Source organism: Crocodylus siamensis, chromosome 15 (assembly GCF_052110815.1).
Source record: "Crocodylus siamensis isolate JL-2025a chromosome 15, ASM5211081v1, whole genome shotgun sequence".
Taxonomy (NCBI): domain Eukaryota; kingdom Metazoa; phylum Chordata; order Crocodylia; family Crocodylidae; genus Crocodylus; species Crocodylus siamensis.
In genome coordinates this window covers 51,012,207-51,024,381 of record NC_143409.1, presented here as the reverse complement: position 1 = coordinate 51,024,381, position 12,175 = coordinate 51,012,207, and the positions used below count along the sequence as shown (strand labels likewise).

The 12,175-nt window shown below is 55.1% G+C and overlaps 1 protein-coding gene across 1 annotated transcript in view; it reads left to right on the top strand.

Annotated features, from left to right (window-relative positions):
* Window positions 1-4,128: 4,128 nt before the first annotated feature.
* Window positions 4,129-12,175, top strand: part of LOC149852742 (uncharacterized) — a 32,584-nt gene continuing 24,537 nt past the window's right edge. The window contains exon 1 of the mRNA XM_090028407.1: window positions 4,129-4,157. The gene's annotated coding sequence lies outside the window, so the exon portion shown is untranslated. The remainder of the gene's footprint in view (window positions 4,158-12,175) is intronic.

The window sequence follows — 12,175 nt, the reverse complement described above, 5'->3', positions numbered from 1 at the left end:
AACACTGGAACAGGTTAACTGGAAAGTGGTGGATGCTCCATCCTTGGAAGTTTTCAAGACCCGGCTAGACAAAGCCTTGGCTGGCATGATCTAGTTGGGGCTGGTCCTGCTTTGAGCAGGGAGGTGGATTAGATGTGACCTCCTAAAGTCCCTTCCAACCCTCATTGGCTATGATTCTTGGGCTCTGGAGCCCCTAGTAGTAGGGTCCAGCTGGAAGAGTGTGTGTGTGTGTGTGTGTGTGTGTGTGTGTCCTCCAGGGGTACAACCCAGGCATCCGGCCCCTAGTTCCCACCAGACCAGAGAACCCAGGGGAAGATCCAGGGATCCCAGGAGCCCAGCACCCCAGCTCCACCAGAGTGCAGGGAATCCAAGGCAAGACCCAGATGTCAGGGAACCAAGCAGTTGACCTGGGTTTGATTCCTGGCTGGGGTGGACACCAGAAAGACCTCCTTCATGGTGAGGGTTGCCAGAATCTGGGGAGGCTTCCAAGGGAGGTGGTGCTTTCCCCTACCTTGGGGGTCTTCAAGAGGAGACTGGGCAACACCTGGCTGGGGTCACATGACCCCCGCACCTTTCCTGCCAGGGGCAGGAGGTTGGACTTGATCCATTGAGGTCCCTTCTGACCCTAACATCTATGAATCTATGACCCCGGGTATTTGGGCTCCCAGCCCCACCCCCATGCTAAACCACTAGGCCTTACTCCCTTGCCAAGGATAGGCTAGACCCCAGGCATCTGGGCTCCCAACTTCCTCCACTCTGCAGGGAACTCAGGCTTACTAGGGAACCCACATGTCCAGGCTCCCAGGCCCACCCGCACCCTAAACCACTAGGTCTCACTCCCTTCCCAGACCCGGGTCCGAACCTACACGTCTGGGCTCCCAGGCCCACCAAAGGGGTGGGAGTCGGGGGGAAGGCGAGATGCAGGCAGGCCAGGAAAACCTAGCATCAAGGATCCCTGGTGCTCCAGGGGAACCCAGGCATCCAGGCAGACCTTAGTCCCAGGGGACCTGTGAAATATTTGGCTTGGCAGTGTGAAATTTCTCACCCTGCCTCAGAGGGTTTACATGGGGCTCTTAGCACCCTGGCGCGGAGCCGTCTCTGCCCTGGACACGCTGCGTAATCAGCACAGCAGAGAGAACCCGGGAGTCCGGGCTCCCAGACCTCCAAAAAAACAACCTAGACATCCAGGCTCCCAGCCCCTGCTGTAACACAGCACCCCTGGCAGATGTGGGCAGAGAACCCAGGCGTCCGCAAGGCCTGGGTGTGATCTCATAGTTCATTTACAACGATGACCTTTACATCACAGACGCCAGGCTATAAATAGCCCCCAGAGAGACTTTGGGGTGTGGGGGAAGGGCATTCCCTCCCCCTCCACAGTGCCCCTCATTCCCAACCTGCAGCCCCCTACCCCCTCTGGTGCCCATCACTCCTGACCCGCAGCCCCTGCCCCCCCAGCCCCTGTGGATGACCCTCATTCCCCAACCCTGCAGCCTCCTAGTCTCTGCAGCGCCCGGCACTCCCCGCCCCCCGCCACCCCCTGCGCTAGGCTGGCGTCCATCTGTTCCCTAGGTCTTGTCCATGACAACTGTGTGGGAATGCGGGGGGGGGGGGGGGGGGGGGGGGAGCAGCTGTGGGTTGATGGGAACAGCTGGGGAGAGCCTGGGGGGGAAGACCCGGAGCCAGGCCCAGCGTGGGAAAGGAACACAGGAGTCCCAGCTCTCTGCCCCATGGCACCCCCTAGTGCCCCCGAAAGCGGGGTCTGCCCCAGCCTCGGCTGCACCGGGGCAAGGTGTGAACAATTGCTCAGTGTCAGGGAGACCCATCCAGGGCCCTCCAGTGCCCCCAGGAGTGTCCAGCTGTCCTTGGCATGGGGGGGCTCTGTCTGCTGGATCCACCCCCCTGCAGCCAGCACCCCCTAGTGCCCCCCCTCCCCAGAGGCCACACACCTCCCCCAGTCAGCTGATCCAGGGAAGATTTCATGGCTGGATTCTGCAGGCGCCGGCCAGGAGACAGCAGGTGCCTGAGCTGGAGCTGGAGAGCCCCGGCGTCCGGGCCGCCAGCCCCCCGGCTCGCATTCCTCTCTTCCAGAGCTGGAAAGAACCCGGTGTCCGGCTCCTGGCCCCCCGAGCCATGCTCGCCTCCTCCGCAGCTGGAAAGAGCCCAGGCATCTGGGTCCCAGCCTGACCCCCCAGCCACCCGGCTCCTCTGCCAGAAAACCCAGTGTTGGGACTTCACTGAAAGGCACAAGCCTCCCCACCCCCACCTGCTGGGTGTGGGGGACTCAAACCCCTAGGTTTTTTCTTCTATTACTCCCCCTCACCCCCGCCAATGCTCCTGAGTGGGGGTGAGGGCATTATGCCTCACTTGCCATGGGGGAAGCGACTACCAAGAAGCCCCCTCCCCCCCACCAGTGCTGCAAATTGGGGAAGGGACTCGCTATTAGCCCTGAAAGATGGTAACAGTTTCTTAAGCTTCTGACACACACACACATGCGTACATATTGTGTTGTTTTGTGTTGTGTTGCATTGTGTGGGTGGAAGGCCCAGCAGATCTGTCCGCAGACTGCATATGCCATGACCTCCTCCCAGTGATCCCTGCACTCGGGTAAAGACCTGCCTGACCCTGCTCCCTGCATTTCGCTAAATGGCAAAGGAACCCAGGAGTCCTGGCCCCCTCCCCTACAGCGCCCACTAGTGCCCCAGGGGAAGGTGCGAGGAAGTGCTCAGTGTCGGGGAGACCTGACCAGAGCCCCCCCCCCCCAGTGCCCCCTGGGGGTCTGTGGCTGGGTTGTGGGGGGCTTCACAGCTGGATCCACCCCTGCGCTGCCAGTGCTCTGTAGTGCCCCCTGCAACAGCCCACCGGCTTCTCCTAGTGCTGGGAGCAGCTGATCCTGGGGAGATTTCCTGACTGGATCCTCCAGGCTCAGGTTTGGGGGCAGCAGGTGCCTGAGCTGTGACTGCGTCCAAAGAAGTCTGTAACGTGCACATCACTAGTGGCCCCCAATACTAAAGGGGGCTTGTCGTTACTGGGGCGAGCCTGGCCCTGATGTGTTAAAAGGTCTGAGCTGGAAAGAATCCAGGCATCCACGCTCTGGGCCTCCGCCCCCCGAGAGCCCAGGCACCCAGGTTCCCAGCACCTCCTGCTTTCACCTCCCCACTTCATCTCAGAAAACCCAGGTGTCAGGCCCCAGCCTGCGTCCTGCCCGGGAATCCAGGCGTCCAGCTGCGGGGGAGGGAAAGGGAGGGGATGCCGGGTTTTCCTCTGTTAGGACCATGGGCGACTGGTGCCACCTTAGGGGGGCACATGCCCCCCCACCAGTGACCGGGAGGGGTGGTCCCCCCTGTGGCCAGTCTCGCAGACTGGGCAGCAGCCATGGTGCTACTTCTGGTGCTCCCGCTCCCCAGCTGGTGCTCGCAGTGGGGGTGCACTGGTGCTCCTGCCTGGCCCCCCTGCCCATCGCCTCTGTGGGGAGTGCGGCCGGTCACGTGAATCCCCTCGCACTCCCTACACCTTGCTACTGATTAGGACACCAATGCTGCTGGGATGGGGGCAGGGCCATTCTTGCCCCACTGCGGGATGGGTGGCTACCATATTGTCTTTCATACCTTACACCCCTTCTCCCCAACCAGCTGCCGGAAATCGGGGTAGGGGCATGCTAGCAGCACAAAAGTATGGTAACAGATCCACAAGCTTCAGGAGCTGTTACCCTACTTCTGTGCTGATAGTATGCTGCCTCCAACACACATGTATTGGGTGTGTGGTGTGGGTGGAAGCATGCCCCCTTCCCGACACACATCATGCTTCTGTGCTGACAGTACGTCCCCCCAACACACAGGTGTTGTGGTGTGTGGAAGCCCCAGGAGTGCTGCTTTTAGTCTGCGGCTCCCTCCCCGACATGTCTTCATTGAGGTAAAAACAGGCCTGCATTTTGCCAACCGCCGCGCGATACATATACCGGACGGTACGGCAGGCGTTGCAACCGGGCTCCCCCCTCAACAAAGTTCCCGCCGCGGAGACGTGCTCCCGCCCCCTCCTCTCTCTGCACCAATCCCGGCCGCTCCTCACGGCAGCCAGCCAATGGGAGGAGGCGGAGACGCATGTTATTAAGCCCCTGCGGACTCCCAGCGTGCCCTGCGGCGCGGGCGCCCCGGAGCGCGGTGCGTGGCTGGGGTGGGTGCGGGGTGCCATCCGGCTCCATCCTGCGCCGGGCCGGGCGCGTCACCGCAGCCGCGGCCGGGGGTGCCGCGGAGCGGGCGTGTCCCCGCCACAGGGCGGCGGCGGGGGTGTGTTGCGTGTGGTCGGGGTTGTGGTTGTGTAGCCATCTGAGGTCCTGCGGTCTCCGAGGGGCGCGCGCGGGGGGGACCCTAAGCCCGGGCCCTGCGGGCCGCGGTTGTGTGGCGTTTGTGCGGCTGTGCGCGCCTTTGTAACAGTGTCTCCATGCGTCCGGGGGGGGGGGGCTGCAGAGACTGTGGTGGGTGTGCGTGGGTACTGCGCTGTGTGGTTGTGTAGCTGCCTCTTGCAGCCATCCAAGCCCCTGCAGGCCTTCGAAGCGGGCGTCAGGGTTGTGTATTTGAAACTATGATGTGTGTGTTGTGCTGTGTGTGTGGGGGGGAGTGTGGCTGCTGCTTGCAGCCCTCCGAGGGCCTGCAGTGGCCCGTGTTGTGTGTTCGAGCGAGATCCTGTGCAGAGCGGGTTGGCTTGTGTAGCAGCCTGGCAGCTTTGGAGCCCCTGCCGTGTCAAAGATAGTGTGTTCGTAGGAGACCCTAATCCCGCCATCTGGGATCTTGTAATGGTTGTGGTGTGTGTCACTGTGTAGCTGCCTCTTGCAGCCATCAGAGCCCCTGTGGTGGCCAGGGCGCGTGCATCAGGATTGTGTTTGGGGGAGACCTTACGTCTGACTGGTGGGAAGCTGCAGAGAGCAAGGGGGGAGGGGCGGTGTGCATGCGCACATCAGGACTGTGCGTTGGGAGGAGTAGGAGCCTCGGGTGCTGCAGAGAGCAAGCTCCAGGTGTGGTGTCTTTTAAATTATTTATTGTTAATAGACTTGCTTAAAAATGTGGGTGACCGTGAAGTGTGGGTGGCGGGGGTTGTCTATTGTAAATTGTTTCTGGCTTTGTATGTGTAAGTTGATGGTGCCCAGGCTGTGTTGGCAGGGGAAGAAGGGGTGCCGGTGGTGGATTTTTGTGTAAGGGGAGGTGTGTGTATCATGCAAGTTGTGGTGTTGTGCCTGGGTTGTGTCAGCAGAAGTGTGTCTTGTTTTGTATTTGACTCTGCATGTGTAAGCTGCGCCCTCAAGGAAAGAGGGGTGCATGTGTGTTGCATGCAAGTTGTCAGCAGGGGAAGGGTGTGCGTGTGTCTGAGATGTAAAGTTGTGGTTGTGTCCAGGTTGCGTAGGCAGGGGGCAAGTGTGTATATGTGTGTCATGGGTCTTTGCATCTTTCAGTGTGTGTGATGCCAGTTGTAGTTGTAAACGGGAGGTGTGTGTGCGCCTGCATGCCCCAGTGTGGAGCTGTCTGCAGCTCGGGGCTCACATGGGCAGCTAGGTGTGAGGAGCACCATACATTTCCTGCTGCCCTGCCCTTCCCCCCCATCTGCCCCCAAGGCCAGCGCTGCCCTGTGCGCTGGCTAGGGGCCAGGGGCAAAATGACGGGGGTGCCTACGGCTGGGGCCACCTCCCTTGGTGACCCTGGTATACAACAGCCCCCCACAGCTCCCTTCTGACCTGCAACCCCCTGCTCCCTTCGATGCCCCTGGCTTCTGATCCAGAGCCCCCAGCCCCTTGCACTTCATTTCATTCCAGACAGATTAATGCTGCATTTCTTCCTCTCCAAATGTCCAGAGGCGTCCTGCTGTTGCTCTCCCCTATGCAGAATCCTGCTGCTGCCTCCAGGTGGGTTTTGGGGTGACCTCAGCCCTGAGTTGGCCAGGCCCAGGGAGATAATGCTAGTGGGTACTGGGAGCAGATGGATCAGAGCAGGGCAGGCTGGGAGCCGGGGTCTTTCCCTAGCTCCCGGAAGGGAGTGCAAACGAGTAGGTTAGATTAGAACAAGGGGATGGAGTGGGGAGGCCGGACACCTTGTTTTTTTGCTTAATCTCCTCCCATGGCTTGAAGGGGACTCTGAGTAACCTGTTCAAATCAGGATTAACAAATGGACATGGGTAAAAAGGTTACTAGTTAAAATAAAGATTTAATTAAAGCTGCATACAGTTGGTGGTGGTAGTATCAGCATTAGCATTTACTGTTATTATCACCATTAATATGATTGATATTATTCTTGCCATGAATGATGAATATGATAAATATTAGTATCACTATTAATATCAGCAATAGTATTAATAGTGATGCCAATAATGTTAAGCATTAATGATGATATGGTGATTGTTACTGGTAGTATCACTATATATAATAATATTGCCATTTAATGATTACTGTTGTTGATATGAACACTGATATTACTATTAACCTGGTTGGTATTAACATAATTTTAATGCTGCTGTTGTTACAATTCACAATAATAATAACTATAATTATACTAGTAGTTACTACTAATAAGAATAATACCAGCAAATTGCCTGTCAAGAATGTCCCTGCGGCCCCCTGCTCCCCCTGTATTCACCTGACCCCTGTCTTTCTCTGCCTCTCCCCCATTGCTTTGGGCCTGACCCCGGTTCTCCCCCACCCCCGTTCATGTCTGGGGATGCTTTCCTCCTTCCTGATGGCAGCCCTGACCCCATTTCCACCCCTACCCTTGCTCCACTGTAGCTTTCTCTGGGCGGGGAGCAGCCTAGCTGCACATAGCTAACCCCCCGCTGTCCCCAACCTGCACTTGTCGCATGTGTGCAGGCAGCAGAACACAGCTTTGCCCTGGCCCCATACTGTCACCACCCCAAGACCCTGGGGTCTCCCTGAGTCTGGCTACAGCCCCATCCCAGCCCTGCTCCCTGGCCATACAAGTCCTGCCCCCAGCAGTAGGTGTAGGTTGGATGGACCAGGATGCCCGGGCAGCAGGCCTGCATTCAGCGGTGGCTGCTAGAAGGAGCTGCAGCTGCAGGGGCTGCTGAAAAGTGGATTCTGCCGTGGGCCAGACTTTGCCCACCCGTGCCTGCTCTGTATCCACGGAGTTCTCTTCTGTGACACCAGAATGTAGCCAGCTCTGGGGTGGGAGCCTCGGGATATATAGAGTTCTTTTTCCTGACACTGAGACACAGCCACCTTTGGTGAGAGCTGTTGTGGATCCACGGGTTCTGTTTATTTTTCTAATTTTTTTGAAAAATCCACGGCTTTCGGTACAGAAAATGTTCTTAAAGACAAATGAGTCTTGGTTAGGGCGTGTTATTTGCCAGAAAGTATGTTAATAGCCTGAGCTATTTAAAAAGTTGGCTGCGATTAGGCAAAAAAAACCTTGGTGACCTTTTGATTTTATGTTTTTTAGGCCTGGACCCCGGGGGGGAGAGAGGGGTGGGGATATTGAGCCTCCCACAAAGGCGTGCCTGGACTCCCCCATGTCTGTGCACGTAAGAACAGGAGGCAGATAAAGAGGAACAAGGAGTTAGTGATGGGACAGTTGCAGCTTGGGCTGTTCAGGTGTCCTCGTTCCCACAACCCCAGCAGAGTAGGGGAGACATAGGAGGGGCTCTTCCCCTCCAGTCTAGCTCTGGGCTTCCCCCTCAGCCCCCATCCTGGCTAATGACACCCTTCCATTTTCTCCTAGGCTCCCTGGATGCAGCAACCAGGAATCAGAAGAGTGGCTGGAAGAAGATGCAATGCTGGGTGCAGACACTATGGGCACCCTTGTCCTGCATCCTGCCCAGGCTAGGAATATGGCTGCTATTGCACCAGGGGCACCCTTGCTTCCTGCCATTGAAGAATGGGATGAGGGGTGGGTGTCCTGCCAGGCCCGTCCACGAGGGGGTGCTGTGGCTCCCAGCTGGATACCTGGGGTGCAGGATCAGCCAGGAGGTCCACTGCGGTGGCGACTCAGATGTTGGGGCTACAGCAGGTTGCAGGGCTGGGACCTCTGCTCACAGCTGTGGGCACCCATAAAACCCAAGCCAGGATGCTCTGGGGTTCAGCATCACAGGACACCTGGGTCTTGTTTCTGCCACTGACACCCCATGTGATCTGGGGCCACTTGGGTTACCTCCCTGTGCCACAGTTTCCTCACCCATGCCATGTGCTTCCTTGTCTGGGCATGGTGCCTCGTGCCTCCATTTCCCAGGTGAGCTGGTAGCATTCTGGGGAGTATGCTTCCTTTCTAAGCTGCTGTCTATAGCTCTTTGCAGGCTTAGATGTTGCCACAGCTGTTGTGTTTCCAGGTATCTGGGCCAGGGAGGGCTACGAATGCATCTTTAACAGCCCTGCTGAGGTGGAGCTGTCATCATAGGACTAGTTCCTGGGGCTTCAAGGTGTGTTGGCCTCAATCTTGGCCTGGTTTAGTCACATGACGGGTTTGGCTGTGATTAAGGAACCTGGGTAGGAGAGTAGAGGGAAGGACAGTTTCCTTCTGCCCCCAAACACAAGATACTGCATTTTCTGGTATAGCATGCACTTTCTCCTTAAACTTGGAAGAGTTTCTGCCACAGACTATCCCTAGGCAACCTTGGTCATGCCACTTGTCAGTCTCCCTAGCTACAGCCCGGCTGGGTCTAGTCAGCCTCCTGGCACAGACAAAGCCTCAGGTTTAATGCAAAGGGAATGGTGATCCCATCCTGGGACCTGCCCCCTCCTCCCCCCCCCCCAAAATCTGGGGTCTCTTCCAGTGCTCTCAGTACCCCGTCTTATTTCCCCCTCTTAGCCGAGACCTGGACAGGGCTACCTGGCATTGCTGGGCAATGTCCCCCAGGCTGCCTATTGCCTCCCTTGCACACCTTTTGGGACCTGCTCCTTTCACACTTGCACGCCAGCTCCATGGAGTCTTGTCTCCCTTCCCTGCTGCCCTAGGTTCAGCCCTGGTCCATATTTTGTGCCTCTGCTCCCAGCCTGCAGTTAAGGAGGCAGCAGGAAGGACCCCATCTTGTTGCACCCAGGATATGGCACGGTGTTTTTATTTGGAGAAGTACAAGAGAAGGCAGAGCAATTTCCTTTGTGCTATATGCCAATCTAGTGGGATAGTGTTCATCACTAAACATTACTAGGGAAAGCTGTGTACAGCATAAAACATATGGGCAAACTCACTGCCATTGTGGAGGGGGTGGGGTGCTCTCGGGCTCCCCAGGATCTAGCCTCATGGTTGAGGCAAGTTTCAGACACTCCTCTACCTTTTGTGTGGAGGAGTTTTATGGGTTCAAATGCCTATTAGGCCTTGTTGCACATTGCATTTTGCACTGCTCATTAGTACTAGCTTCAACTTGCAGCAGTTGCACCTAAAGGCTAGACATTGTCTTCTGCACAGCTGGGACTTGCTACTATGGAGAGCTAGTGAGCAGGGGGGAGTTTCCCCTGCAGGGCTGGGGAGCCAGGACAGGCTTCTATCCCTGCTCTAGGTTGATGGGCGGTGGTGTGGGGGGAGTAGTGAGAGGTGTAAAGGAAATGGGGGTGGGTGGTGAAATGAAGTAAATCAGCTATTGAAAGATAAAATAATAAGTAAAGACAAGAAACATTGAAAAAGAGGACAAATTAATCTTGTGTGTTTAATTATTTGAGGTGCGTCCCCTGGGAGGGCTGGTTGTACTTCTGGTATGTCTGGGAGTAGTGAGGAAAGGCACTTCTGGAGAAGCTGCTGTGCCTGCCCCAAGAAGGCAGTCTCCGCTCATGGGGACCCAGCTGGGTGCCTGCCCTGTTCCCTATTCCCCACATCCCCTAGACTCTGCTCCTGGACCCATCTGTGACTTTGGCGAGCTGGTGTCTACTTTGCAGGCTGTTTGCATGGGGTTGCACCCCTGGGGGAGGGAAGGTCACAACTTCAGGGGCAGGAACAGGAGTTGGCTTGGTACCAGAACTGCCTGCTGGGCAGTAGAGTTCAGGGGGTGGAAAGTTTGAGGCAAGTGAGAGAGGGATAGAGGGGAAAAACCCTGTTCGCTCCCTTTCAGCACTTGCTCTCTGCTGCTGTGTGACAAGGCTGAGCAAGATGCAGAGAACACATGTAGTCACTAAAGGGGACCAAGTCCCACAGAGTGAGCTGAACAGCCCTGAGACTCGTAGCTCCTTTCAGCCAATGTTATGTACTGGCACATACAATGGCCTAGTGGGTAATGAGCTGAATAGTGGAATGTCAAGACTTAAGAACATGGGAACTGCCACTTACTGAGACCACAGGTATGCTTTGACTTTCTGGTCCCTGATCCCTGCTAACGTCTCTCCACTCTAAAGGGGTAATGGCCCCTCTCCCTTTTTTTAAATGATAATATAAGAACCAGGGGTCAACAAATGAAACTAGCAGGGACTAAGTTTAAAACAAAAAGTTCTTTTTCACCCTCTTACATAAGAGGAAATGAAAGAGGCCAAGCCTATTCAGTTTAGAAAAAAAGAGGATGGGGACTCGATAAGGGCTTGCAAACAAGTATGAAGACAAGAGTTGATAGAGATTTATTATTGGCTGTCCCCATACAAGAACCAGGAATCATAAAAGGAATCTAGGATGCTGCAAGTTTTAAAACGAAGAAAAGGAAGTTCTGTTTCCCCCAGAGCATCATTGAAGTGTGGGGCTTGTTGCTACCAGATGTAGTAGAAGTTGAGAGTTTAGTCAAATTCACAAAGGATTGGAAGAAAGGGGCATCTGTAGCTATTAAGCATGGGAGTGAGGAGCACAGCTTCGGAGTAAGAGCTCCCTAGACTTTAAGTGCTGGAGGATGCAAGCAGGAGAGAAAGAGTGGGGAAAAACCCTGGCCAGACCCAGTTCACTCTGCCTTGAAGCATCTGCTTTCTTCTGGTGGGACGGAGGCCTTGGCAAGACGGACCCATGGTCTGACTCAGTAAATGGCAGTTCCTATGTTCTGAAAGTGTGATGTTCCACTATTCAGCCCATTATTACTCACCAGGTCATTAGTGGTGCTGTATTTAGTCCCCAGGCTGTTCAGCTTGCGGCAGTATGATTTGGTTCCCTCTAGTGGTTTCATGTGTTCCTTGCATCTTTCCCAATCTCAAGTCACAGCAAGCAGGCAGCCCCTTCACTGAAGCACCCTCTTACCCCAGCCAGCCAAGGCAACCTCTGCACATGCGCTGCTGCTGTGTCTACACGTGCACTGCTGCAGAGTTTTTTACTCCAGCCTGATAGTAGGGCATGTGTAGACACGTGACACTTACTGTGTAGCTAATAATTCCATTGCACAGTAAATGTCTTGTGTAGTTGTGCCCTGTGATGACCTAGTGTGTGAACATGATTCACAAGATGAGGGCAGAGATTTCAATGAGGCATTCATAGTGTTAAAACCATTTGCCCTGTTGTGCCTTTTTTGAGTTCTTTGCAACAGGAAAAAGTGCTCTGCCCCCATGCTGTTAAAAAATGAGTGAAAACAAAGGCCTGGTGTTTTCCGAGGATTACCCTTGTGTCCGTAACTTGGATCTAGAAAAGTTGAGAACCACAACCCCGTGGGCCTATGTGCTTTATTGAAATGAATACATGAAGCTATTGTTCATGCCATGCATCAAACACACCTGCCTCCCATATTGAAGTCTTATGATATGGTTGGGAAAACATTTAAGCTCCTCCAGATGGTGTTTTTTGACTCATCAACACAATTAGAAGCTTTGCAGTGGCACATTCAATGTTGTGTTGTTTCTTGATGCGAGTTCATAAGGTCTCTGACACATGTCTTAGTACATTTAAGGTAATATTTAATTCATCTGAGGAGGCAAATGCAGGCAAGTTAAGTTCGAGACACTGATCTTCTCCAAGGCCCCATTGTTCATGTCTGTGTTCCCACCAGGAGTTCCCAGGTACAGTTGTGAACATCTAGTGCTTCCCAGGTGGGCTTGGAGCAGGCCGTAGTCCTGGTGCAGCTGTGGCTCTGTGCGGGTTCTTTCCCAGAGAGTGCTGGGAGACTTTAACTGTGCTTTCAGCAGGGTGGGGATAGGAGGATCCAGCCTGCCAGCGTCCAGCCCAAATGGAAGTGGAGATTGAGCACTCGGGTCTGTCCCCAGATTGGTCACTTCATTGCCACTTAACACGCTGCAAAGCATTGGAATTGTTGGGCAGGTGAGGTGGAATGAAGCTTAACTACAAACTGGTTTAATTGT